General features: G+C 38.4%; 44 pseudogenes; all 44 read right to left on the minus strand.

The window, feature by feature from the left end:
- Positions 1-266: 266 nt before the first annotated feature.
- LOC124317575 lies at positions 267-385 on the minus strand (annotated as a pseudogene).
- Positions 386-798: 413 nt separating this feature from the next.
- LOC124317122 lies at positions 799-917 on the minus strand (annotated as a pseudogene).
- Positions 918-1,330: 413 nt separating this feature from the next.
- Positions 1,331-1,449, minus strand: LOC124317576 (annotated as a pseudogene).
- Positions 1,450-1,862: 413 nt separating this feature from the next.
- Positions 1,863-1,981, minus strand: LOC124317123 (annotated as a pseudogene).
- Positions 1,982-2,393: 412 nt separating this feature from the next.
- LOC124317578 lies at positions 2,394-2,512 on the minus strand (annotated as a pseudogene).
- A 413-nt stretch (positions 2,513-2,925) lies between these two features.
- Positions 2,926-3,044, minus strand: LOC124317579 (annotated as a pseudogene).
- Positions 3,045-3,457: 413 nt separating this feature from the next.
- Positions 3,458-3,576, minus strand: LOC124317125 (annotated as a pseudogene).
- Positions 3,577-3,988: 412 nt separating this feature from the next.
- Positions 3,989-4,107, minus strand: LOC124317126 (annotated as a pseudogene).
- A 412-nt stretch (positions 4,108-4,519) lies between these two features.
- On the minus strand, positions 4,520-4,638 carry LOC124317127 (annotated as a pseudogene).
- Positions 4,639-5,051: 413 nt separating this feature from the next.
- On the minus strand, positions 5,052-5,170 carry LOC124317581 (annotated as a pseudogene).
- A 413-nt stretch (positions 5,171-5,583) lies between these two features.
- On the minus strand, positions 5,584-5,702 carry LOC124317128 (annotated as a pseudogene).
- A 413-nt stretch (positions 5,703-6,115) lies between these two features.
- On the minus strand, positions 6,116-6,234 carry LOC124317129 (annotated as a pseudogene).
- Positions 6,235-9,893: 3,659 nt separating this feature from the next.
- On the minus strand, positions 9,894-10,012 carry LOC124317488 (annotated as a pseudogene).
- Positions 10,013-10,424: 412 nt separating this feature from the next.
- On the minus strand, positions 10,425-10,543 carry LOC124317582 (annotated as a pseudogene).
- Positions 10,544-10,955: 412 nt separating this feature from the next.
- On the minus strand, positions 10,956-11,074 carry LOC124317031 (annotated as a pseudogene).
- A 412-nt stretch (positions 11,075-11,486) lies between these two features.
- Positions 11,487-11,605, minus strand: LOC124317583 (annotated as a pseudogene).
- Positions 11,606-12,017: 412 nt separating this feature from the next.
- LOC124317032 lies at positions 12,018-12,136 on the minus strand (annotated as a pseudogene).
- Positions 12,137-12,549: 413 nt separating this feature from the next.
- Positions 12,550-12,668, minus strand: LOC124317584 (annotated as a pseudogene).
- Positions 12,669-13,080: 412 nt separating this feature from the next.
- Positions 13,081-13,199, minus strand: LOC124317585 (annotated as a pseudogene).
- Positions 13,200-13,612: 413 nt separating this feature from the next.
- Positions 13,613-13,731, minus strand: LOC124317586 (annotated as a pseudogene).
- A 413-nt stretch (positions 13,732-14,144) lies between these two features.
- Positions 14,145-14,263, minus strand: LOC124317587 (annotated as a pseudogene).
- Positions 14,264-14,676: 413 nt separating this feature from the next.
- Positions 14,677-14,795, minus strand: LOC124317588 (annotated as a pseudogene).
- Positions 14,796-15,278: 483 nt separating this feature from the next.
- LOC124317589 lies at positions 15,279-15,397 on the minus strand (annotated as a pseudogene).
- Positions 15,398-15,810: 413 nt separating this feature from the next.
- On the minus strand, positions 15,811-15,929 carry LOC124317002 (annotated as a pseudogene).
- Positions 15,930-16,341: 412 nt separating this feature from the next.
- On the minus strand, positions 16,342-16,460 carry LOC124317590 (annotated as a pseudogene).
- A 412-nt stretch (positions 16,461-16,872) lies between these two features.
- Positions 16,873-16,991, minus strand: LOC124317041 (annotated as a pseudogene).
- Positions 16,992-17,403: 412 nt separating this feature from the next.
- LOC124317592 lies at positions 17,404-17,522 on the minus strand (annotated as a pseudogene).
- A 413-nt stretch (positions 17,523-17,935) lies between these two features.
- On the minus strand, positions 17,936-18,054 carry LOC124317004 (annotated as a pseudogene).
- Positions 18,055-18,337: 283 nt separating this feature from the next.
- LOC124317594 lies at positions 18,338-18,456 on the minus strand (annotated as a pseudogene).
- Positions 18,457-18,868: 412 nt separating this feature from the next.
- LOC124317043 lies at positions 18,869-18,987 on the minus strand (annotated as a pseudogene).
- Positions 18,988-19,400: 413 nt separating this feature from the next.
- On the minus strand, positions 19,401-19,519 carry LOC124317595 (annotated as a pseudogene).
- Positions 19,520-19,932: 413 nt separating this feature from the next.
- Positions 19,933-20,051, minus strand: LOC124317596 (annotated as a pseudogene).
- Positions 20,052-20,534: 483 nt separating this feature from the next.
- Positions 20,535-20,653, minus strand: LOC124317597 (annotated as a pseudogene).
- A 413-nt stretch (positions 20,654-21,066) lies between these two features.
- Positions 21,067-21,185, minus strand: LOC124317044 (annotated as a pseudogene).
- Positions 21,186-21,598: 413 nt separating this feature from the next.
- On the minus strand, positions 21,599-21,717 carry LOC124316872 (annotated as a pseudogene).
- A 413-nt stretch (positions 21,718-22,130) lies between these two features.
- Positions 22,131-22,249, minus strand: LOC124316873 (annotated as a pseudogene).
- A 483-nt stretch (positions 22,250-22,732) lies between these two features.
- On the minus strand, positions 22,733-22,851 carry LOC124316874 (annotated as a pseudogene).
- A 413-nt stretch (positions 22,852-23,264) lies between these two features.
- Positions 23,265-23,383, minus strand: LOC124317005 (annotated as a pseudogene).
- Positions 23,384-23,666: 283 nt separating this feature from the next.
- LOC124316875 lies at positions 23,667-23,785 on the minus strand (annotated as a pseudogene).
- A 413-nt stretch (positions 23,786-24,198) lies between these two features.
- On the minus strand, positions 24,199-24,317 carry LOC124316880 (annotated as a pseudogene).
- Positions 24,318-24,729: 412 nt separating this feature from the next.
- Positions 24,730-24,848, minus strand: LOC124317534 (annotated as a pseudogene).
- A 413-nt stretch (positions 24,849-25,261) lies between these two features.
- On the minus strand, positions 25,262-25,380 carry LOC124317131 (annotated as a pseudogene).
- A 412-nt stretch (positions 25,381-25,792) lies between these two features.
- Positions 25,793-25,911, minus strand: LOC124317132 (annotated as a pseudogene).
- A 412-nt stretch (positions 25,912-26,323) lies between these two features.
- Positions 26,324-26,442, minus strand: LOC124317133 (annotated as a pseudogene).
- Between the last annotated feature and the right edge of the window lie 249 nt (positions 26,443-26,691).

Below are 26,691 nucleotides of genomic sequence, written 5' to 3' on the forward strand. Positions count from 1 at the left end.
CATCCAGAATCATTCCTATAGATGAATTGAACCTATCCCTATGTCATTGACATTTTTGATCTACGAATTTGGACTGGTAACCATCACGATTAAAAAACGCGATAAAATTTGACAAACTCTCAATGGAATTGATCCAGAATCATTCTTATAGATGCATTGAACCTATCTCTAAGGCATTGAAATGTTTCATCTACGAAATTGGACTGGTAACCATCGTGATTGAAAAAAAATGTCAAGAAATTTGTTATTGAAAACAAACTATCCATCGCCAACGACATCCCGTATTCCCAAGCGGTCACCCTTCCAAGTACTAACGGAACTCGACGTAACTTAACTTCTGGGAGCTGACGAGACCAGGTGCGTTCTACGTGATATGGCCGTTGACATTCAAAAATGAAAATTTACCCTCCCAGTCCCAATGGATGAATAGAAAATCACTTCAAAGTGACAGAAATGTTTGTTCTTTGAATTTGGACTGGTAACCATCGCAAATAAAAAGCGCGATCAACTTTGAAAAACTCGCAATGAAATTCATCCAGAATCATTCCTATAGATGAATTGAACCTATCCCTATGTCATTGAAATTTTTGATCTACGAATTTGGACTGGTAACCATCACGATTAAAAAACGCGATAAAATTTGACAAACTCTCAATGGAATTGATCCAGAATCATTCTTATAGATGCATTGAACCTATCTCTAAGGCATTGAAATGTTTCATCTACGAAATTTGACTGGTAACCATCGTTATTGAAAAAAAATTTCAAGAAATTTGTTATTGAAAACAAACTATCCATCGCCAACGACATCCCGTATTCCCAAGCGGTCACCCTTCCAAGTACTAACGGGACTCGACGTAACTTAACTTCTGGGAGCTGACGAGACCAGGTGCGTTCTACGTGATATGGCCGTTGACATTCAAAAATGAAAATTTACCCTCCCAGTCCCAATGGATGAATAGAAAATCACTTCAAAGTGACAGAAATGTTTGTTCTTTGAATTTGGACTGGTAACCATCGCAAATAAAAAGCGCGATCAACTTTGAAAAACTCGCAATGAAATTCATCCAGAATCATTCCTATAGATGAATTGAACCTATCCCTATGTCATTGACATTTTTGATCTACGAATTTGGACTGGTAACCATCACGATTAAAAAACGCGATAAAATTTGACAAACTCTCAATGGAATTGATCCAGAATCATTCTTATAGATGCATTGAACCTATCTCTAAGGCATTGAAATGTTTCATCTACGAAATTGGACTGGTAACCATCGTGATTGAAAAAAAATGTCAAGAAATTTGTTATTGAAAACAAACTATCCATCGCCAACGACATCCCGTATTCCCAAGCGGTCACCCTTCCAAGTACTAACGGAACTCGACGTAACTTAACTTCTGGGAGCTGACGAGACCAGGTGCGTTCTACGTGATATGGCCGTTGACATTCAAAAATGAAAATTTACCCTCCCAGTCCCAATGGATGAATAGAAAATCACTTCAAAGTGACAGAAATGTTTGTTCTTTGAATTTGGACTGGTAACCATCGCAAATAAAAAGCGCGATCAACTTTGAAAAACTCGCAATGAAATTCATCCAGAATCATTCCTATAGATGAATTGAACCTATCCCTATGTCATTGAAATTTTTTATCTACGAATTTGGACTGGTAACCATCACGATTAAAAAACGCGATAAAATTTGACAAACTCTCAATGGAATTGATCCAGAATCATTCTTATAGATGCATTGAACCTATCTCTAAGGCATTGAAATGTTTCATCTACGAAATTTGACTGGTAACCATCGTTATTGAAAAAAAATTTCAAGAAATTTGTTATTGAAAACAAACTATCCATCGCCAACGACATCCCGTATTCCCAAGCGGTCACCCTTCCAAGTACTAACGGGACTCGACGTAACTTAACTTCTGGGAGCTGACGAGACCAGGTGCGTTCTACGTGATATGGCCGTTGACATTCAAAAATGAAAATTTACCCTCCCAGTCCCAATGGATGAATAGAAAATCACTTCAAAGTGACAGAAATGTTTGTTCATTGAATTTGGACTGGTAACCATCGCGAATAAAAAGCGCGATCAACTTTGAAAAACTCGCAATGAAATTCATCCAGAATCATTCCTATAGATGAATTGAACCTATCCCTATGTCATTGAAATTTTTGATCTACGAATTTGGACTGGTAACCATCACGATTAATAACGCGATAAAATTTGACAAACTCTCAATGGAATTGATCCAGAATCATTCTTATAGATGAATTGAACCTATCTCTAAGGCATTGAAATGTTTCATCTACGAAATTGGACTGGTAACCATCGTGATTGAAAAAAAATGTCAAGAAATTTGTTATTGAAAACAAACTATCCATCGCCAACGACATCCCGTATTCCCAAGCGGTCACCCTTCCAAGTACTAACGGAACTCGACGTAACTTAACTTCTGGGAGCTGACGAGACCAGGTGCGTTCTACGTGATATGGCCGTTGACATTCAAAAATGAAAATTTACCCTCCCAGTCCCAATGGATGAATAGAAAATCACTTCAAAGTGACAGAAATGTTTGTTCTTTGAATTTGGACTGGTAACCATCGCAAATAAAAAGCGCGATCAACTTTGAAAAACTCGCAATGAAATTCATCCAGAATCATTCCTATAGATGAATTGAACCTATCCCTATGTCATTGAAATTTTTTATCTACGAATTTGGACTGGTAACCATCACGATTAAAAAACGCGATAAAATTTGACAAACTCTCAATGGAATTGATCCAGAATCATTCTTATAGATGCATTGAACCTATCTCTATGTCATTGAAATGTTTCATCTACGAAATTTGACTGGTAACCATCGTGATTGAAAAAAAATGTCAAGAAATTTGTTATTGAAAACAAACTATCCATCGCCAACGACATCCCGTATTCCCAAGCGGTCACCCTTCCAAGTACTAACGGAACTCGACGTAACTTAACTTCTGGGAGCTGACGAGACCAGGTGCGTTCTACGTGATATGGCCGTTGACATTCAAAAATGAAAATTTACCCTCCCAGTCCCAATGGATGAATAGAAAATCACTTCAAAGTGACAGAAATGTTTGTTCTTTGAATTTGGACTGGTAACCATCGCAAATAAAAAGCGCGATCAACTTTGAAAAACTCGCAATGAAATTCATCCAGAATCATTCCTATAGATGAATTGAACCTATCCCTATGTCATTGAAATTTTTTATCTACGAATTTGGACTGGTAACCATCACGATTAAAAAACGCGATAAAATTTGACAAACTCTCAATGGAATTGATCCAGAATCATTCTTATAGATGCATTGAACCTATCTCTAAGGCATTGAAATGTTTCATCTACGAAATTTGACTGGTAACCATCGTTATTGAAAAAAAATTTCAAGAAATTTGTTATTGAAAACAAACTATCCATCGCCAACGACATCCCGTATTCCCAAGCGGTCACCCTTCCAAGTACTAACGGGACTCGACGTAACTTAACTTCTGGGAGCTGACGAGACCAGGTGCGTTCTACGTGATATGGCCGTTGACATTCAAAAATGAAAATTTACCCTCCCAGTCCCAATGGATGAATAGAAAATCACTTCAAAGTGACAGAAATGTTTGTTCATTGAATTTGGACTGGTAACCATCGCGAATAAAAAGCGCGATCAACTTTGAAAAACTCGCAATGAAATTCATCCAGAATCATTCCTATAGATGAATTGAACCTATCCCTATGTCATTGAAATTTTTGATCTACGAATTTGGACTGGTAACCATCACGATTAATAACGCGATAAAATTTGACAAACTCTCAATGGAATTGATCCAGAATCATTCTTATAGATGAATTGAACCTATCTCTAAGGCATTGAAATGTTTCATCTACGAAATTGGACTGGTAACCATCGTTATTGAAAAAAAATTTCAAGAAATTTTTTATTGAAAACAAACTATTCATCGCCAACGACATCCCGTATTCCCAAGCGGTCACCCTTCCAAGTACTAACGGGACTCGACGTAACTTAACTTCTGGGAGCTGACGAGACCAGGTGCGTTCTACGTGATATGGCCGTTGACATTCAAAAATGAAAATTTACCCTCCCAGTCCCAATGGATGAATAGAAAATCACTTCAAAGTGACAGAAATGTTTGTTCATTGAATTTTGACTGGTAACCATCGCGAATAAAAAGCGCGATCAACTTTGAAAAACTCGCAATGAAATTCATCCAGAATCATTCCTATAGATGAATTGAACCTATCCCTATGTCATTGAAATTTTTGATCTACGAATTTGGACTGGTAACCATCACGATTAATAACGCGATAAAATTTGACAAACTCTCAATGGAATTGATCCAGAATCATTCTTATAGATGAATTGAACCTATCTCTAAGGCATTGAAATGTTTCATCTACGAAATTGGACTGGTAACCATCGTGATTGAAAAAAAATGTCAAGAAATTTGTTATTGAAAACAAACTATCCATCGCCAACGACATCCCGTATTCCCAAGCGGTCACCCTTCCAAGTACTAACGGGACTCGACGTAACTTAACTTCTGGGAGCTGACGAGACCAGGTGCGTTCTACGTGATATGGCCGTTGACATTCAAAAATGAAAATTTACCCTCCCAGTCCCAATGGATGAATAGAAAATCACTTCAAAGTGACAGAAATGTTTGTTCATTGAATTTGGACTGGTAACCATCGCAAATAAAAAGCGCGATCAACTTTGAAAAACTCGCAATGAAATTCATCCAGAATCATTCCTATAGATGAATTGAACCTATCCCTATGTCATTGAAATTTTTGATCTACGAATTTGGACTGGTAACCATCACGATTAAAAAACGCGATAAAATTTGACAAACTCTCAATGGAATTGATCCAGAATCATTCTTATAGATGAATTGAACCTATCTCTAAGGCATTGAAATGTTTCATCTACGAAATTGGACTGGTAACCATCGTGATTGAAAAAAAATGTCAAGAAATTTGTTATTGAAAACAAACTATCCATCGCCAACGACATCCCGTATTCCCAAGCGGTCACCCTTCCAAGTACTAACGGAACTCGACGTAACTTAACTTCTGGGAGCTGACGAGACCAGGTGCGTTCTACGTGATATGGCCGTTGACATTCAAAAATGAAAATTTACCCTCCCAGTCCCAATGGATGAATAGAAAATCACTTCAAAGTGACAGAAATGTTTGTTCTTTGAATTTGGACTGGTAACCATCGCAAATAAAAAGCGCGATCAACTTTGAAAAACTCGCAATGAAATTCATCCAGAATCATTCCTATAGATGAATTGAACCTATCCCTATGTCATTGAAATTTTTGATCTACGAATTTGGACTGGTAACCATCACGATTAAAAAACGCGATAAAATTTGACAAACTCTCAATGGAATTGATCCAGAATCATTCTTATAGATGCATTGAACCTATCTCTAAGGCATTGAAATGTTTCATCTACGAAATTTGACTGGTAACCATCGTTATTGAAAAAAAATTTCAAGAAATTTGTTATTGAAAACAAACTATCCATCGCCAACGACATCCCGTATTCCCAAGCGGTCACCCTTCCAAGTACTAACGGGACTCGACGTAACTTAACTTCTGGGAGCTGACGAGACCAGGTGCGTTCTACGTGATATGGCCGTTGACATTCAAAAATGAAAATTTACCCTCCCAGTCCCAATGGATGAATAGAAAATCACTTCAAAGTGACAGAAATGTTTGTTCTTTGAATTTGGACTGGTAACCATCGCAAATAAAAAGCGCGATCAACTTTGAAAAACTCGCAATGAAATTCATCCAGAATCATTCCTATAGATGAATTGAACCTATCCCTATGTCATTGAAATTTTTTATCTACGAATTTGGACTGGTAACCATCACGATTAAAAAACGCGATAAAATTTGACAAACTCTCAATGGAATTGATCCAGAATCATTCTTATAGATGCATTGAACCTATCTCTAAGGCATTGAAATGTTTCATCTACGAAATTTGACTGGTAACCATCGTTATTGAAAAAAAATTTCAAGAAATTTGTTATTGAAAACAAACTATCCATCGCCAACGACATCCCGTATTCCCAAGCGGTCACCCTTCCAAGTACTAACGGGACTCGACGTAACTTAACTTCTGGGAGCTGACGAGACCAGGTGCGTTCTACGTGATATGGCCGTTGACATTCAAAAATGAAAATTTACCCTCCCAGTCCCAATGGATGAATAGAAAATCACTTCAAAGTGACAGAAATGTTTGTTCATTGAATTTGGACTGGTAACCATCGCGAATAAAAAGCGCGATCAACTTTGAAAAACTCGCAATGAAATTCATCCATTCAATCGTCTGGTCGCGCCGTACTGGCTGCACCTGTCTAGGCATTGTGTCGAATTACATGTGTTTTTTTCGGAGTATTTTGTGTTTATTTGGTTCTGTCTTTGTCTTGGCTTGGGTCTAAATGTGGTGTGACAACATTGATGGATTTCTGTTCTGACTGGTTGCGTATTTGCCGACTTTTCTACAATCTTTGTGTCGTGTGTATTTGCAATCTGTCACACGACGTGCAGCCATTGATGCCCGCGGCGCTATTGCGTAGCGAGCTTGTTGATCTGTGCTCATCCCCCCTTTCCAGCCCGCGGCTGCCCGCGGATGCCTATTGTGTCATCAGTAGTCTCGGCATTGCCTCTAGGCGAACTCACAGAGGCTGTAGGAGTGGAAAGTCTGCACGGAGAGCGAGAGCAGCCAAGAGATTTCTTCCCGTTGGGTTAATCAATGCAAACTCGGCTAATAACAAAGTGCCTCTCATCGCTCACTTCATCCAATCTAATAATCTCGATATCCTTGTCATCACGGAAACGAAGTTTTCGGTGGCGGACGGTCCTGACGATGCTCGTGCTTTATGCCCAGAGGGTTTCTCAATAGTTCAAGTGTCTCGTGATAGTGTTAATCGTGGCGGTGGCGTTGCGGTGCTCTATCGTGATTCTATTGTGGCTACCGACAAACACCAATGCGTACCACAAAGTCACCCTACTACGTTTGAGTATATGTCGCTGGCACTGACAGTCAACTCTGTTGTTGTTCGTCTAGTGGTTGTTTATCGCCCACCAAAGTCGAGTTTGCCATGTTTCATACAAGAATTTGCCGAGTACCTTGAACTTTTGTCTGCGTCGACGGGGAAACTACTGATAATGGGCGATTTTAACATTCATGTCGATCGGCCTGATTCGCCGGCGGTAGCTAAGTTTTTATCAACGCTGGTGAGTTTTGGTCTGACTCAGCATATTGTTGATGCCACACACATTGATGGTCATACTTTGGATCTAGTGATCACTCGGTCGTCCGATGATTTTATCTATGATTCTTTTGTGTCTGACTTAATCAGTGATCATTTCGCCGTCATTTCTGTGGTGAGAGCTCATAAACCGCTCTTATTGAAGAAAAAAATCTCGTATCGGTGTTTTTCTGTGGTTGACGCTGATGAACTGGCGAGTGATATTTCTCGGTCTCCTCTTGTTTGCAATCCTGCATCGACAATCGACGGGCTTCTTCTGCAGTATAATGCTGCAGTGACTGCTGGTCTCGATAGGCTTGCCCCTATGAAGACTAAGATGTGTATTGTACGACCATCCAGTCCGTGGTTTAGTGGTGAAATCTCTGCCGCAAGGCGTCGGTGTCGGAAGCTGGAACGGGTTTGGCGAAGACGGCGATTGACGATCGATAAAGACATCCTCCTCCACCATATTCGTCAATTGAGAAAATTGATGAACGACACGAAGGCCTCGTTCTTCAAATCGAAGATTGATGAAATGGGTAACGACAGGCGTGGCTTATTCCAGCTGCTGGACCGATGTCTATCGAGAGACAAAGTGTCGAAGCTTCCCGTGCATGCTGATCCGGCCACCCTGACTGACCGGTTTGGACGATACTTCGATGAGAAAATTGTCAACATTTGTGCAAACTTGGATGCCAAGAATGCCCCTTCAGCCGACTCGTCTTCATCCGCCCCGAATTCTTTCTTATCCGTGTTTGAGCTGGTTTTACCCGCCGAGATTTGTGAAATTGTTGACAAATGTCCGGCCAAGTCTTCCTTTGTCGATCCCGTTCCCACCAATATTCTGAAGAAGATTATTCATGTTCTTGCTAAACCTTTTGCTAGCCTTATCAATCTCTCATTGTCTAGTGGTGTCTTCCCTGACTCTATGAAACTTGCCTCGATTACTCAACTGCTGAAGAAAGCTTCTTTGAACCCGGAGGAGCTTTCTAATTTTCGCCCTGTTTCTGGTCTCTCATTTTTGTCTAAACTTCTTGAGCGAGTTGTGCTCAGAAGGTTAACATCTCATATGTTATCGCTCGACTTGATGGTGCCAGTTCAATCGGCATATCGGGCTAACCACTCAACTGAGACAGCTCTACTGCGAGTTATGAACGATCTTCTGCTGGCGGTCGACGAAGGGGATGGTGCAGCATTGGTGCTTTTGGATTTAAGTGCGGCGTTCGACACCATCGATCATTCTGTGCTACTGAGCTGCTTAGAGTGCCGTTTTGGGCTCAATGGTGTGGTTCTTGACTGGTTTCGCTCTTACCTCTCTAATCGGAAGCAGTCAGTCCGCATCAGTGGGAAGTCTTCAACACCATCGCCTTTACTATTCGGCGTCCCACAAGCATCAGTTCTTGGCCCAGTTTTATTCACTATGTATCTCAGCCCACTTGATGACATTGTCTCCCTGTTTGAGGTGCTGCGCCATTACTTTGCGGATGACACCCAACTTTACAAAAGATTTCGGATCTTGGCCGACGGTTCTGCTCAGCGTGCCGCTTTTTCCTGCCTGTCTGACTGTGTTAAGTCCACAAATTCATGGATGGTTAAAAACAAACTCCAGCTGAACGCCGGTAAGACTGACGTACTGATTGCTTCCTCTGCCCGCTCCAGAAAATTCAAACCGGTATCGTCGCCCCTGGACATCTGTGATGAGCCGATCACTCCCTCTCCGTTTGTGAAAAACTTGGGCGTGATTGTCGACTCCCATTTAAACATGGAGCGCCAGGTCAACACTGCTTGCCGAAATGCGTACTATTATCTTCGTCGCATTTCGCGCATTCGAAAATTTCTGGATGCAGCCGCCTGTAACCAGCTTGTTTGTGCCCTCGTCATTCCGCATCTTGACTACGGAAACTCCCTCTTCTATGGCCTTCCGGATTACCTTCTTGACAAACTACAACTAGTGCAGAATGCTGCTGTCCGTCTGGTAACTCAGACTAAGAAGTGTGAGCACATTACGTGCAAGCGGAAAAGTCTTCATTGGCTGCCTATTCGTCAGCGTGTGATGTACAAAATTGCTGTCTTGGCCTATCAATGTGTTAATGGTATTGCCCCATCGTATCTATGTAAACTTGTATCCCCAAGGTCTGTTAATCGTCGCCTCAGGAATTATAGTGAGATCTCACGTGATTTGGGGGTTCCGGTGAAGCTACCGGGGGCGTACGGGTCTCGTAGTTTCACTTATGCAGCGCCCCAGATTTGGAACAGCCTCCCCATCGACCTAAAAATGTCTCCCTCCATCGAGAACTTCCGAGCCGGCCTGAAGACCCATCTATTTAAACTCGCTTACCCCGACTGATGATTGTAATCCCTGCCCTTGATCAGCGCTTTTGAGCATAATTGATTGGAAAAAGCGCTTTATAAATACAAACTATTATTATTATTATTATTATCCAGAATCATTCCTATAGATGAATTGAACCTATCCCTATGTCATTGAAATTTTTGATCCATCACAACCATCGTAACCATCGTGATTGAAAAAAAATGTCAAGAAATGTGTTATTGAAAACAAACTATCCATCGCCAACGACATCCCGTATTCCCAAGTGGTCACCCTTCCAAGTACTAACGGGACTCGACGTAACTTAACTTCTGGGAGCTGACGAGACCAGGTGCGTTCTACGTGATATGGCCGTTGACATTCAAAAATGAAAATTTACCCTCCCAGTCCCAATGGATGAATAGAAAATCACTTCAAAGTGACAGAAATGTTTGTTCATTGAATTTTGACTGGTAACCATCGCGAATAAAAAGCGCGATCAACTTTGAAAAACTCGCAATGAAATTCATCCAGAATCATTCCTATAGATGAATTGAACCTATCCCTATGTCATTGAAATTTTTGATCTACGAATTTGGACTGGTAACCATCACGATTAATAACGCGATAAAATTTGACAAACTCTCAATGGAATTGATCCAGAATCATTCTTATAGATGAATTGAACCTATCTCTAAGGCATTGAAATGTTTCATCTACGAAATTGGACTGGTAACCATCGTGATTGAAAAAAAATGTCAAGAAATTTGTTATTGAAAACAAACTATCCATCGCCAACGACATCCCGTATTCCCAAGCGGTCACCCTTCCAAGTACTAACGGAACTCGACGTAACTTAACTTCTGGGAGCTGACGAGACCAGGTGCGTTCTACGTGATATGGCCGTTGACATTCAAAAATGAAAATTTACCCTCCCAGTCCCAATGGATGAATAGAAAATCACTTCAAAGTGACAGAAATGTTTGTTCATTGAATTTGGACTGGTAACCATCGCGAATAAAAAGCGCGATCAACTTTGAAAAACTCGCAATGAAATTCATCCAGAATCATTCCTATAGATGAATTGAACCTATCCCTATGTCATTGAAATTTTTGATCTACGAATTTGGAATGGTAACCATCACGATTAATAACGCGATAAAATTTGACAAACTCTCAATGGAATTGATCCAGAATCATTCTTATAGATGAATTGAACCTATCTCTAAGGCATTGAAATGTTTCATCTACGAAATTGGACTGGTAACCATCGTGATTGAAAAAAAATGTCAAGAAATTTGTTATTGAAAACAAACTATCCATCGCCAACGACATCCCGTATTCCGAAGCGGTCACCCTTCCAAGTACTAACGGAACTCGACGTAACTTAACTTCTGGGAGCTGACGAGACCAGGTGCGTTCTACGTGATATGGCCGTTGACATTCAAAAATGAAAATTTACCCTCCCAGTCCCAATGGATGAATAGAAAATCACTTCAAAGTGACAGAAATGTTTGTTCTTTGAATTTGGACTGGTAACCATCGCAAATAAAAAGCGCGATCAACTTTGAAAAACTCGCAATGAAATTCATCCAGAATCATTCCTATAGATGAATTGAACCTATCCCTATGTCATTGAAATTTTTGATCTACGAATTTGGACTGGTAACCATCACGATTAATAACGCGATAAAATTTGACAAACTCTCAATGGAATTGATCCAGAATCATTCTTATAGATGAATTGAACCTATCTCTAAGGCATTGAAATGTTTCATCTACGAAATTGGACTGGTAACCATCGTGATTGAAAAAAAATGTCAAGAAATTTGTTATTGAAAACAAACTATCCATCGCCAACGACATCCCGTATTCCCAAGCGGTCACCCTTCCAAGTACTAACGGAACTCGACGTAACTTAACTTCTGGGAGCTGACGAGACCAGGTGCGTTCTACGTGATATGGCCGTTGACATTCAAAAATGAAAATTTACCCTCCCAGTCCCAATGGATGAATAGAAAATCACTTCAAAGTGACAGAAATGTTTGTTCATTGAATTTGGACTGGTAACCATCGCGAATAAAAAGCGCGATCAACTTTGAAAAACTCGCAATGAAATTCATCCAGAATCATTCCTATAGATGAATTGAACCTATCCCTATGTCATTGAAATTTTTGATCTACGAATTTGGAATGGTAACCATCACGATTAATAACGCGATAAAATTTGACAAACTCTCAATGGAATTGATCCAGAATCATTCTTATAGATGAATTGAACCTATCTCTAAGGCATTGAAATGTTTCATCTACGAAATTGGACTGGTAACCATCGTGATTGAAAAAAAATGTCAAGAAATTTGTTATTGAAAACAAACTATCCATCGCCAACGACATCCCGTATTCCGAAGCGGTCACCCTTCCAAGTACTAACGGAACTCGACGTAACTTAACTTCTGGGAGCTGACGAGACCAGGTGCGTTCTACGTGATATGGCCGTTGACATTCAAAAATGAAAATTTACCCTCCCAGTCCCAATGGATGAATAGAAAATCACTTCAAAGTGACAGAAATGTTTGTTCTTTGAATTTGGACTGGTAACCATCGCAAATAAAAAGCGCGATCAACTTTGAAAAACTCGCAATGAAATTCATCCAGAATCATTCCTATAGATGAATTGAACCTATCCCTATGTCATTGAAATTTTTGATCTACGAATTTGGACTGGTAACCATCACGATTAAAAAACGCGATAAAATTTGACAAACTCTCAATGGAATTGATCCAGAATCATTCTTATAGATGAATTGAACCTATCTCTAAGGCATTGAAATGTTTCATCTACGAAATTGGACTGGTAACCATCGTGATTGAAAAAAAATGTCAAGAAATTTGTTATTGAAAACAAACTATCCATCGCCAACGACATCCCGTATTCCCAAGCGGTCACCCTTCCAAGTACTAACGGAACTCGACGTAACTTAACTTCTGGGAGCTGACGAGACCAGGTGCGTTCTACGTGATATGGCCGTTGACATTCAAAAATGAAAATTTACCCTCCCAATCCCAATGGATGAATAGAAAATCACTTCAAAGTGACAGAAATGTTTGTTCATTGAATTTTGACTGGTAACCATCGCGAATAAAAAGCGCGATCAACTTTGAAAAACTCGCAATGAAATTCATCCAGAATCATTCCTATAGATGAATTGAACCTATCCCTATGTCATTGAAATTTTTGATCTACGAATTTGGACTGGTGACCATCACGATTAATAACGCGATAAAATTTGACAAACTCTCAATGGAATTGATCCAGAATCATTCTTATAGATGAATTGAACCTATCTCTAAGGCATTGAAATGTTTCATCTACGAAATTGGACTGGTAACCATCGTGATTGAAAAAAAAATTCAAGAAATTTTTTATTGAAAACAAACTATTCATCGCCAACGACATCCCGTATTCCCAAGCGGTCACCCTTCCAAGTACTAACGGAACTCGACGTAACTTAACTTCTGGGAGCTGACGAGACCAGGTGCGTTCTACGTGATATGGCCGTTGACATTCAAAAATGAAAATTTACCCTCCCAGTCCCAATGGATGAATAGAAAATCACTTCAAAGTGACAGAAATGTTTGTTCATTGAATTTTGACTGGTAACCATCGCGAATAAAAAGCGCGATCAACTTTGAAAAACTCGCAATGAAATTCATCCAGAATCATTCCTATAGATGAATTGAAACTATCCCTATGTCATTGAAATTTTTGATCTACGAATTTGGACTGGTAACCATCACGATTAAAAAACGCGATAAAATTTGACAAACTCTCAATGGAATTGATCCAGAATCATTCTTATAGATGAATTGAACCTATCTCTAAGGCATTGAAATGTTTCATCTACGAAATTGGACTGGTAACCATCGTTATTGAAAAAAAAATTCAAGAAATTTTTTATTGAAAACAAACTATTCATCGCCAACGACATCCCGTATTCCCAAGCGGTCACCCTTCCAAGTACTAACGGAACTCGACGTAACTTAACTTCTGGGAGCTGACGAGACCAGGTGCGTTCTACGTGATATGGCCGTTGACATTCAAAAATGAAAATTTACCCTCCCAGTCCCAATGGATGAATAGAAAATCACTTCAAAGTGACAGAAATGTTTGTTCATTGAATTTGGACTGGTAACCATCGCGAATAAAAAGCGCGATCAACTTTGAAAAACTCGCAATGAAATTCATCCAGAATCATTCCTATAGATGAATTGAACCTATCCCTATGTCATTGAAATTTTTGATCTACGAATTTGGACTGGTAACCATCACGATTAAAAAACGCGATAAAATTTGACAAACTCTCAATGGAATTGATCCAGAATCATTCTTATAGATGAATTGAACCTATCTCTAAGGCATTGAAATGTTTCATCTACGAAATTGGACTGGTAACCATCGTGATTGAAAAAAAATGTCAAGAAATTTGTTATTGAAAACAAACTATCCATCGCCAACGACATCCCGTATTCCCAAGCGGTCACCCTTCCAAGTACTAACGGAACTCGACGTAACTTAACTTCTGGGAGCTGACGAGACCAGGTGCGTTCTACGTGATATGGCCGTTGACATTCAAAAATGAAAATTTACCCTCCCAGTCCCAATGGATGAATAGAAAATCACTTCAAAGTGACAGAAATGTTTGTTCATTGAATTTGGACTGGTAACCATCGCGAATAAAAAGCGCGATCAACTTTGAAAAACTCGCAATGAAATTCATCCAGAATCATTCCTATAGATGAATTGAACCTATCCCTATGTCATTGAAATTTTTGATCTACGAATTTGGACTGGTAACCATCACGATTAAAAAACGCGATAAAATTTGACAAACTCTCAATGGAATTGATCCAGAATCATTCTTATAGATGAATTGAACCTATCTCTAAGGCATTGAAATGTTTCATCTACGAAATTGGACTGGTAACCATCGTGATTGAAAAAAAATGTCAAGAAATTTGTTATTGAAAACAAACTATCCATCGCCAACGACATCCCGTATTCCCAAGCGGTCACCCTTCCAAGTACTAACGGAACTCGACGTAACTTAACTTCTGGGAGCTGACGAGACCAGGTGCGTTCTACGTGATATGGCCGTTGACATTCAAAAATGAAAATTTACCCTCCCATTCCCAATGGATGAATAGAAAATCACTTCAAAGTGACAGAAATGTTTGTTCATTGAATTTTGACTGGTAACCATCGCGAATAAAAAGCGCGATCAACTTTGAAAAACTCGCAATGAAATTCATCCAGAATCATTCCTATAGATGAATTGAACCTATCCCTATGTCATTGAAATTTTTGATCTACGAATTTGGACTGGTAACCATCACGATTAAAAAACGCGATAAAATTTGACAAACTCTCAATGGAATTGATCCAGAATCATTCTTATAGATGAATTGAACCTATCTCTAAGGCATTGAAATGTTTCATCTACGAAATTGGACTGGTAACCATCGTTATTGAAAAAAAAATTCAAGAAATTTTTTATTATCTACGTCATCTACGAAATTTGACTGGTAACCATCGTTATTGAAAAAAAAATTCAAGAAATTTTTTATTGAAAACAAACTATTCATCGCCAACGACATCCCGTATTCCCAAGCGGTCACCCTTCCAAGTACTAACGGAACTCGACGTAACTTAACTTCTGGGAGCTGACGAGACCAGGTGCGTTCTACGTGATATGGCCGTTGACATTCAAAAATGAAAATTTACCCTCCCAGTCCCAATGGATGAATAGAAAATCACTTCAAAGTGACAGAAATGTTTGTTCTTTGAATTTGGACTGGTAACCATCGCAAATAAAAAGCGCGATCAACTTTGAAAAACTCGCAATGAAATTCATCCAGAATCATTCCTATAGATGAATTGAACCTATCCCTATGTCATTGAAATTTTTGATCTACGAATTTGGACTGGTAACCATCACGATTAAAAAACGCGATAAAATTTGACAAACTCTCAATGGAATTGATCCAGAATCATTCTTATAGATGAATTGAACCTATCTCTAAGGCATTGAAATGTTTCATCTACGAAATTGGACTGGTAACCATCGTTATTGAAAAAAAAATTCAAGAAATTTTTTATTGAAAACAAACTATTCATCGCCAACGACATCCCGTATTCCCAAGCGGTCACCTTTCCAAGTACTAACGGGACTCGACGTAACTTAACTTCTGGGAGCTGACGAGACCAGGTGCGTTCTACGTGATATGGCCGTTGACATTCAAAAATGAAAATTTACCCTCCCAGTCCCAATGGATGAATAGAAAATCACTTCAAAGTGACAGAAATGTTTGTTCATTGAATTTGGACTGGTAACCATCGCGAATAAAAAGCGCGATCAACTTTGAAAAACTCGCAATGAAATTCATCCAGAATCATTCCTATAGATGAATTGAACCTATCCCTATGTCATTGAAATTTTTGATCTACGAATTTGGACTGGTAACCATCACGATTAATAACGCGATAAAATTTGACAAACTCTCAATGGAATTGATCCAGAATCATTCTTATAGATGAATTGAACCTATCTCTAAGGCATTGAAATGTTTCATCTACGAAATTGGACTGGTAACCATCGTGATTGAAAAAAAATGTCAAGAAATTTGTTATTGAAAACAAACTATCCATCGCCAACGACATCCCGTATTCCCAAGCGGTCACCCTTCCAAGTACTAACGGAACTCGACGTAACTTAACTTCTGGGAGCTGACGAGACCAGGTGCGTTCTACGTGATATGGCCGTTGACATTCAAAAATGAAAATTTACCCTCCCAATCCCAATGGATGAATAGAAAATCACTTCAAAGTGACAGAAATGTTTGTTCATTGAATTTTGACTGGTAACCATCGCGAATAAAAAGCGCGATCAACTTTGAAAAACTCGCAATGAAATTCATCCAGAATCATTCCTATAGATGAATTGAACCTATCCCTATGTCATTGAAATTTTTGATCTACGAATTTGGACTGGTAACCATCACGATTAATAACGCGATAAAATTTGACAAACTCTCAATGGAATTGATCCAGAATCATTCTTATAGATGAATTGAAACTATCTCTAAGGCATTGAAATGTTTCATCTACGAAATTGGACTGGTAACCATCGTGATTGAAAAAAAAATTCAAGAAATTTTTTATTGAAAACAAACTATTCATCGCCAACGACATCCCGTATTCCCAAGCGGTCACCCTTCCAAGTACTAACGGAAATCGACGTAACTTAACTTCTGGGAGCTGACGAGACCAGGTGCGTTCTACGTGATATGGCCGTTGACATTCAAAAATGAAAATTTACCCTCCCAGTCCCAATGGATGAATAGAAAATCACTTCAAAGTGACAGAAATGTTTGTTCATTGAATTTTGACTGGTAACCATCGCGAATAAAAAGCGCGATCAACTTTGAAAAACTCGCAATGAAATTCATCCAGAATCATTCCTATCGATGAATTGAAACTATCCCTATGTCATTGAAATTTTTGATCTACGAATTTGGACTGGTAACCATCACGATTAATAACGCGATAAAATTTGACAAACTCTCAATGGAATTGATCCAGAATCATTCTTATAGATGAATTGAACCTATCTCTAAGGCATTGAAATGTTTCATCTACGAAATTGGACTGGTAACCATCGTGATTGAAAAAAAAATTCAAGAAATTTTTTATTGAAAACAAACTATTCATCGCCAACGACATCCCGTATTCCCAAGCGGTCACCCTTCCAAGTACTAACGGAACTCGACGTAACTTAACTTCTGGGAGCTGACGAGACCAGGTGCGTTCTACGTGATATGGCCGTTGACATTCAAAAATGAAAATTTACCCTCCCAGTCCCAATGGATGAATAGAAAATCACTTCAAAGTGACAGAAATGTTTGTTCTTTGAATTTGGACTGGTAACCATCGCAAATAAAAAGCGCGATCAACTTTGAAAAACTCGCAATGAAATTCATCCAGAATCATTCCTATAGATGAATTGAACCTATCCCTATGTCATTGAAATTTTTGATCTACGAATTTGGACTGGTAACCATCACGATTAAAAAACGCGATAAAATTTGACAAACTCTCAATGGAATTGATCCAGAATCATTCTTATAGATGAATTGAACCTATCTCTAAGGCATTGAAATGTTTCATCTACGAAATTGGACTGGTAACCATCGTTATTGAAAAAAAAATTCAAGAAATTTTTTATTGAAAACAAACTATTCATCGCCAACGACATCCCGTATTCCCAAGCGGTCACCTTTCCAAGTACTAACGGGACTCGACGTAACTTAACTTCTGGGAGCTGACGAGACCAGGTGCGTTCTACGTGATATGGCCGTTGACATTCAAAAATGAAAATTTACCCTCCCAGTCCCAATGGATGAATAGAAAATCACTTCAAAGTGACAGAAATGTTTGTTCATTGAATTTGGACTGGTAACCATCGCGAATAAAAAGCGCGATCAACTTTGACAAACTCTCAATGGAATTGATCCAGAATCATTCTTATAGATGAATTGAACCTATCTCTAAGGCATTGAAATGTTTCATCTACGAAATTGGACTGGTAACCATCGTGATTGAAAAAAAATGTCAAGAAATTTGTTATTGAAAACAAACTATCCATCGCCAACGACATCCCGTATTCCCAAGCGGTCACCCTTCCAAGTACTAACGGAACTCGACGTAACTTAACTTCTGGGAGCTGACGAGACCAGGTGCGTTCTACGTGATATGGCCGTTGACATTCAAAAATGAAAATTTACCCTCCCAATCCCAATGGATGAATAGAAAATCACTTCAAAGTGACAGAAATGTTTGTTCATTGAATTTTGACTGGTAACCATCGCGAATAAAAAGCGCGATCAACTTTGAAAAACTCGCAATGAAATTCATCCAGAATCATTCCTATAGATGAATTGAACCTATCCCTATGTCATTGAAATTTTTGATCTACGAATTTGGACTGGTAACCATCACGATTAATAACGCGATAAAATTTGACAAACTCTCAATGGAATTGATCCAGAATCATTCTTATAGATGAATTGAAACTATCTCTAAGGCATTGAAATGTTTCATCTACGAAATTGGACTGGTAACCATCGTGATTGAAAAAAAAATTCAAGAAATTTTTTATTGAAAACAAACTATTCATCGCCAACGACATCCCGTATTCCCAAGCGGTCACCCTTCCAAGTACTAACGGAAATCGACGTAACTTAACTTCTGGGAGCTGACGAGACCAGGTGCGTTCTACGTGATATGGCCGTTGACATTCAAAAATGAAAATTTACCCTCCCAGTCCCAATGGATGAATAGAAAATCACTTCAAAGTGACAGAAATGTTTGTTCATTGAATTTTGACTGGTAACCATCGCGAATAAAAAGCGCGATCAACTTTGAAAAACTCGCAATGAAATTCATCCAGAATCATTCCTATAGATGAATTGAAACTATCCCTATGTCATTGAAATTTTTGATCTACGAATTTGGACTGGTAACCATCACGATTAAAAAACGCGATAAAATTTGACAAACTCTCAATGGAATTGATCCAGAATCATTCTTATAGATGAATTGAACCTATCTCTAAGGCATTGAAATGTTTCATCTACGAAATTGGACTGGTAACCATCGTTATTGAAAAAAAAATTCAAGAAATTTTTTATTGAAAACAAACTATTCATCGCCAACGACATCCCGTATTCCCAAGCGGTCACCCTTCCAAGTACTAACGGAACTCGACGTAACTTAACTTCTGGGAGCTGACGAGACCAGGTGCGTTCTACGTGATATGGCCGTTGACATTCAAAAATGAAAATTTACCCTCCCAGTCCCAATGGATGAATAGAAAATCACTTCAAAGTGACAGAAATGTTTGTTCATTGAATTTGGACTGGTAACCATCGCGAATAAAAAGCGCGATCAACTTTGAAAAACTCGCAATGAAATTCATCCAGAATCATTCCTATAGATGAATTGAACCTATCCCTATGTCATTGAAATTTTTGATCTACGAATTTGGACTGGTAACCATCACGATTAAAAAACGCGATAAAATTTGACAAACTCTCAATGGAATTGATCCAGAATCATTCTTATAGATGAATTGAACCTATCTCTAAGGCATTGAAATGTTTCATCTACGAAATTGGACTGGTAACCATCGTGATTGAAAAAAAATGTCAAGAAATTTGTTATTGAAAACAAACTATCCATCGCCAACGACATCCCGTATTCCCAAGCGGTCACCCTTCCAAGTACTAACGGAACTCGACGTAACTTAACTTCTGGGAGCTGACGAGACCAGGTGCGTTCTACGTGATATGGCCGTTGACATTCAAAAATGAAAATTTACCCTCCCATTCCCAATGGATGAATAGAAAATCACTTCAAAGTGACAGAAATGTTTGTTCATTGAATTTTGACTGGTAACCATCGCGAATAAAAAGCGCGATCAACTTTGAAAAACTCGCAATGAAATTCATCCAGAATCATTCCTATAGATGAATTGAACCTATCCCTATGTCATTGAAATTTTTGATCTACGAATTTGGACTGGTAACCATCACGATTAAAAAACGCGATAAAATTTGACAAACTCTCAATGGAATTGATCCAGAATCATTCTTATAGATGAATTGAACCTATCTCTAAGGCATTGAAATGTTTCATCTACGAAATTGGACTGGTAACCATCGTTATTGAAAAAAAAATTCAAGAAATTTTTTATTATCTACGTCATCTACGAAATTGGACTGGTAACCATCGTGATTGAAAAAAAAATTCAAGAAATTTTTTATTGAAAACAAACTATTCATCGCCAACGACATCCCGTATTCCCAAGCGGTCACCCTTCCAAGTACTAACGGAACTCGACGTAACTTAACTTCTGGGAGCTGACGAGACCAGGTGCGTTCTACGTGATATGGCCGTTGACATTCAAAAATGAAAATTTACCCTCCCAGTCCCAATGGATGAATAGAAAATCACTTCAAAGTGACAGAAATGTTTGTTCTTTGAATTTGGACTGGTAACCATCGCAAATAAAAAGCGCGATCAACTTTGAAAAACTCGCAATGAAATTCATCCAGAATCATTCCTATAGATGAATTGAACCTATCCCTATGTCATTGAAATTTTTGATCTACGAATTTGGACTGGTAACCATCACGATTAAAAAACGCGATAAAATTTGACAAACTCTCAATGGAATTGATCCAGAATCATTCTTATAGATGAATTGAACCTATCTCTAAGGCATTGAAATGTTTCATCTACGAAATTGGACTGGTAACCATCGTTATTGAAAAAAAAATTCAAGAAATTTTTTATTGAAAACAAACTATTCATCGCCAACGACATCCCGTATTCCCAAGCGGTCACCCTTCCAAGTACTAACGGAAATCGACGTAACTTAACTTCTGGGAGCTGACGAGACCAGGTGCGTTCTACGTGATATGGCCGTTGACATTCAAAAATGAAAATTTACCCTCCCAGTCCCAATGGATGAATAGAAAATCACTTCAAAGTGACAGAAATGTTTGTTCATTGAATTTTGACTGGTAACCATCGCGAATAAAAAGCGCGATCAACTTTGAAAAACTCGCAATGAAATTCATCCAGAATCATTCCTATAGATGAATTGAAACTATCCCTATGTCATTGAAATTTTTGATCTACGAATTTGGACTGGTAACCATCACGATTAAAAAACGCGATAAAATTTGACAAACTCTCAATGGAATTGATCCAGAATCATTCTTATAGATGAATTGAACCTATCTCTAAGGCATTGAAATGTTTCATCTACGAAATTGGACTGGTAACCATCGTTATTGAAAAAAAAATTCAAGAAATTTTTTATTGAAAACAAACTATTCATCGCCAACGACATCCCGTATTCCCAAGCGGTCACCCTTCCAAGTACTAACGGAACTCGACGTAACTTAACTTCTGGGAGCTGACGAGACCAGGTGCGTTCTACGTGATATGGCCGTTGACATTCAAAAATGAAAATTTACCCTCCCAGTCCCAATGGATGAATAGAAAATCACTTCAAAGTGACAGAAATGTTTGTTCATTGAATTTGGACTGGTAACCATCGCGAATAAAAAGCGCGATCAACTTTGAAAAACTCGCAATGAAATTCATCCAGAATCATTCCTATAGATGAATTGAACCTATCCCTATGTCATTGAAATTTTTGATCTACGAATTTGGACTGGTAACCATCACGATTAAAAAACGCGATAAAATTTGACAAACTCTCAATGGAATTGATCCAGAATCATTCTTATAGATGAATTGAACCTATCTCTAAGGCATTGAAATGTTTCATCTACGAAATTGGACTGGTAACCATCGTGATTGAAAAAAAATGTCAAGAAATTTGTTATTGAAAACAAACTATCCATCGCCAACGACATCCCGTATTCCCAAGCGGTCACCCTTCCAAGTACTAACGGAACTCGACGTAACTTAACTTCTGGGAGCTGACGAGACCAGGTGCGTTCTACGTGATATGGCCGTTGACATTCAAAAATGAAAATTTACCCTCCCATTCCCAATGGATGAATAGAAAATCACTTCAAAGTGACAGAAATGTTTGTTCATTGAATTTTGACTGGTAACCATCGCGAATAAAAAGCGCGATCAACTTTGAAAAACTCGCAATGAAATTCATCCAGAATCATTCCTATAGATGAATTGAACCTATCCCTATGTCATTGAAATTTTTGATCTACGAATTTGGACTGGTAACCATCACGATTAAAAAACGCGATAAAATTTGACAAACTCTCAATGGAATTGATCCAGAATCATTCTTATAGATGAATTGAACCTATCTCTAAGGCATTGAAATGTTTCATCTACGAAATTGGACTGGTAACCATCGTTATTGAAAAAAAAATTCAAGAAATTTTTTATTATCTACGTCATCTACGAAATTGGACTGGTAACCATCGTGATTGAAAAAAAAATTCAAGAAATTTTTTATTGAAAACAAACTATTCATCGCCAACGACATCCCGTATTCCCAAGCGGTCACCCTTCCAAGTACTAACGGAACTCGACGTAACTTAACTTCTGGGAGCTGACGAGACCAGGTGCGTTCTACGTGATATGGCCGTTGACATTCAAAAATGAAAATTTACCCTCCCAGTCCCAATGGATGAATAGAAAATCACTTCAAAGTGACAGAAATGTTTGTTCTTTGAATTTGGACTGGTAACCATCGCAAATAAAAAGCGCGATCAACTTTGAAAAACTCGCAATGAAATTCATCCAGAATCATTCCTATAGATGAATTGAACCTATCCCTATGTCATTGAAATTTTTGATCTACGAATTTGGACTGGTAACCATCACGATTAAAAAACGCGATAAAATTTGACAAACTCTCAATGGAATTGATCCAGAATCATTCTTATAGATGAATTGAACCTATCTCTAAGGCATTGAAATGTTTCATCTACGAAATTGGACTGGTAACCATCGTTATTGAAAAAAAAATTCAAGAAATTTTTTATTGAAAACAAACTATTCATCGCCAACGACATCCCGTATTCCCAAGCGGTCACCTTTCCAAGTACTAACGGGACTCGACGTAACTTAACTTCTGGGAGCTGACGAGACCAGGTGCGTTCTACGTGATATGGCCGTTGACATTCAAAAATGAAAATTTACCCTCCCAGTCCCAATGGATGAATAGAAAATCACTTCAAAGTGACAGAAATGTTTGTTCATTGAATTTGGACTGGTAACCATCGCGAATAAAAAGCGCGATCAACTTTGACAAACTCTCAATGGAATTGATCCAGAATCATTCTTATAGATGAATTGAACCTATCTCTAAGGCATTGAAATGTTTCATCTACGAAATTGGACTGGTAACCATCGTGATTGAAAAAAAATGTCAAGAAATTTGTTATTGAAAACAAACTATCCATCGCCAACGACATCCCGTATTCCCAAGCGGTCACCCTTCCAAGTACTAACGGAACTCGACGTAACTTAACTTCTGGGAGCTGACGAGACCAGGTGCGTTCTACGTGATATGGCCGTTGACATTCAAAAATGAAAATTTACCCTCCCAATCCCAATGGATGAATAGAAAATCACTTCAAAGTGACAGAAATGTTTGTTCATTGAATTTTGACTGGTAACCATCGCGAATAAAAAGCGCGATCAACTTTGAAAAACTCGCAATGAAATTCATCCAGAATCATTCCTATAGATGAATTGAAACTATCCCTATGTCATTGAAATTTTTGATCTACGAATTTGGACTGGTAACCATCACGATTAAAAAACGCGATAAAATTTGACAAACTCTCAATGGAATTGATCCAGAATCATTCTTATAGATGAATTGAACCTATCTCTAAGGCATTGAAATGTTTCATCTACGAAATTGGACTGGTAACCATCGTGATTGAAAAAAAATGCCAAGAAATTTGTTATTGAAAACAAACTATCCATCGCCAACGACATCCCGTATTCCAAAGCGGTCACCCTTCCAAGTACTAACGGGACTCGACGTAACTTAACTTCTGGGAGCTGACGAGACCAGGTGCGTTCTACGTGATATGGCCGTTGACATTCAAAAATGAAAATTTACCCTCCCAGTCCCAATGGATGAATAGAAAATCACTTCAAAGTGACAGAAATGTTTGTTCATTGAATTTTGACTGGTAACCATCGCGAATAAAAAGCGCGATCAACTTTGAAAAACTCGCAATGAAATTCATCCAGAATCATTCCTATAGATGAATTGAACCTATCCCTATGTCATTGAAATTTTTGATCTACGAATTTGGACTGGTAACCATCACGATTAATAACGCGATAAAATTTGACAAACTCTCAATGGAATTGATCCAGAATCATTCTTATAGATGAATTGAACCTATCTCTAAGGCATTGAAATGTTTCATCTAAGAAATTGGACTGGTAACCATCGTGATTGAAAAAAAATGTCAAGAAATTTGTTATTGAAAACAAACTATCCATCGCCAACGACATCCCGTATTCCCAAGCGGTCACCCTTCCAAGTACTAACGGGACTCGACGTAACTTAACTTCTGGGAGCTGACGAGACCAAGTGCGTTCTACGTGATATGGCCGTTGACATTCAAAAATGAAAATTTACCCTCCCAGTCCCAATGGATGAATAGAAAATCACTTCAAAGTGACAGAAATGTTTGTTCATTGAATTTGGACTGGTAACCATCGCGAATAAAAAGCGCGATCAACTTTGAAAAACTCGCAATGAAATTCATCCAGAATCATTCCTATAGATGAATTGAACCTATCCCTATGTCATTGAAATTTTTGATCTACGAATTTGGACTGGTAACCATCACGATTAAAAAACGCGATAAAATTTGACAAACTCTCAATGGAATTGATCCAGAATCATTCTTATAGATGAATTGAACCTATCTCTAAGGCATTGAAATGTTTCATCTACGAAATTGGACTGGTAACCATCGTTATTGAAAAAAAATTTCAAGAAATTTTTTATTGAAAACAAACTATTCATCGCCAACGACATCCCGTATTCCCAAGCGGTCACCCTTCCAAGTACTAACGGGACTCGACGTAACTTAACTTCTGGGAGCTGACGAGACCAGGTGCGTTCTACGTGATATGGCCGTTGACATTCAAAAATGAAAATTTACCCTCCCAGTCCCAATGGATGAATAGAAAATCACTTCAAAGTGACAGAAATGTTTGTTCATTGAATTTGGACTGGTAACCATCGCGAATAAAAAGCGCGATCAACTTTGAAAAACTCGCAATGAAATTCATCCAGAATCATTCCTATAGATGAATTGAACCTATCCCTATGTCATTGAAATTTTTGATCTACGAATTTGGACTGGTAACCATCACGATTAATAACGCGATAAAATTTGACAAACTCTCAATGGAATTGATCCAGAATAATTCTTATAGATGAATTGAACCTATCTCTAAGGCATTGAAATGTTTCATCTACGAAATTGGACTGGTAACCATCGTGATTGAAAAAAAATGTCAAGAAATTTGTTATTGAAAACAAACTATTCATCGCCAACGACATCCCGTATTCCCAAGCGGTCACCCTTCCAAGTACTAACGGGACTCGACGTAACTTAACTTCTGGGAGCTGACGAGACCAGGTGCGTTCTACGTGATATGGCCGTTGACATTCAAAAATGAAAATTTACCCTCCCAGTCCCAATGGATGAATAGAAAATCACTTCAAAGTGACAGAAATGTTTGTTCATTGAATTTGGACTGGTAACCATCGCGAATAAAAAGCGCGATCAACTTTGAAAAACTCGCAATGAAATTCATCCAGAATCATTCCTATAGATGAATTGAACCTATCCCTATGTCATTGAAATTTTTGATCTACGAATTTGGACTGGTAACCATCACGATTAATAACGCGATAAAATTTGACAAACTCTCAATGGAATTGATCCAGAATAATTCTTATAGATGAATTGAACCTATCTCTAAGGCATTGAAATGTTTCATCTACGAAATTGGACTGGTAACCATCGTGATTGAAAAAAAATGTCAAGAAATTTGTTATTGAAAACAAACTATTCATCGCCAACGACATCCCGTATTCCCAAGCGGTCACCCTTCCAAGTACTAACGGGACTCGACGTAACTTAACTTCTGGGAGCTGACGAGACCAGGTGCGTTCTACGTGATATGGCCGTTGACATTCAAAAATGAAAATTTACCCTCCCAGTCCCAATGGATGAATAGAAAATCACTTCAAAGTGACAGAAATGTTTGTTCATTGAATTTGGACTGGTAACCATCGCGAATAAAAAGCGCGATCAACTTTGAAAAACTCGCAATGAAATTCATCCAGAATCATTCCTATAGATGAATTGAACCTATCCCTATGTCATTGAAATTTTTGATCTACGAATTTGGACTGGTAACCATCACGATTAATAACGCGAT

This window comes from Daphnia pulicaria, unplaced genomic scaffold, assembly GCF_021234035.1.
Source record: "Daphnia pulicaria isolate SC F1-1A unplaced genomic scaffold, SC_F0-13Bv2 h1tg000057l, whole genome shotgun sequence".
NCBI lineage: Eukaryota > Metazoa > Arthropoda > Branchiopoda > Diplostraca > Daphniidae > Daphnia > Daphnia pulicaria.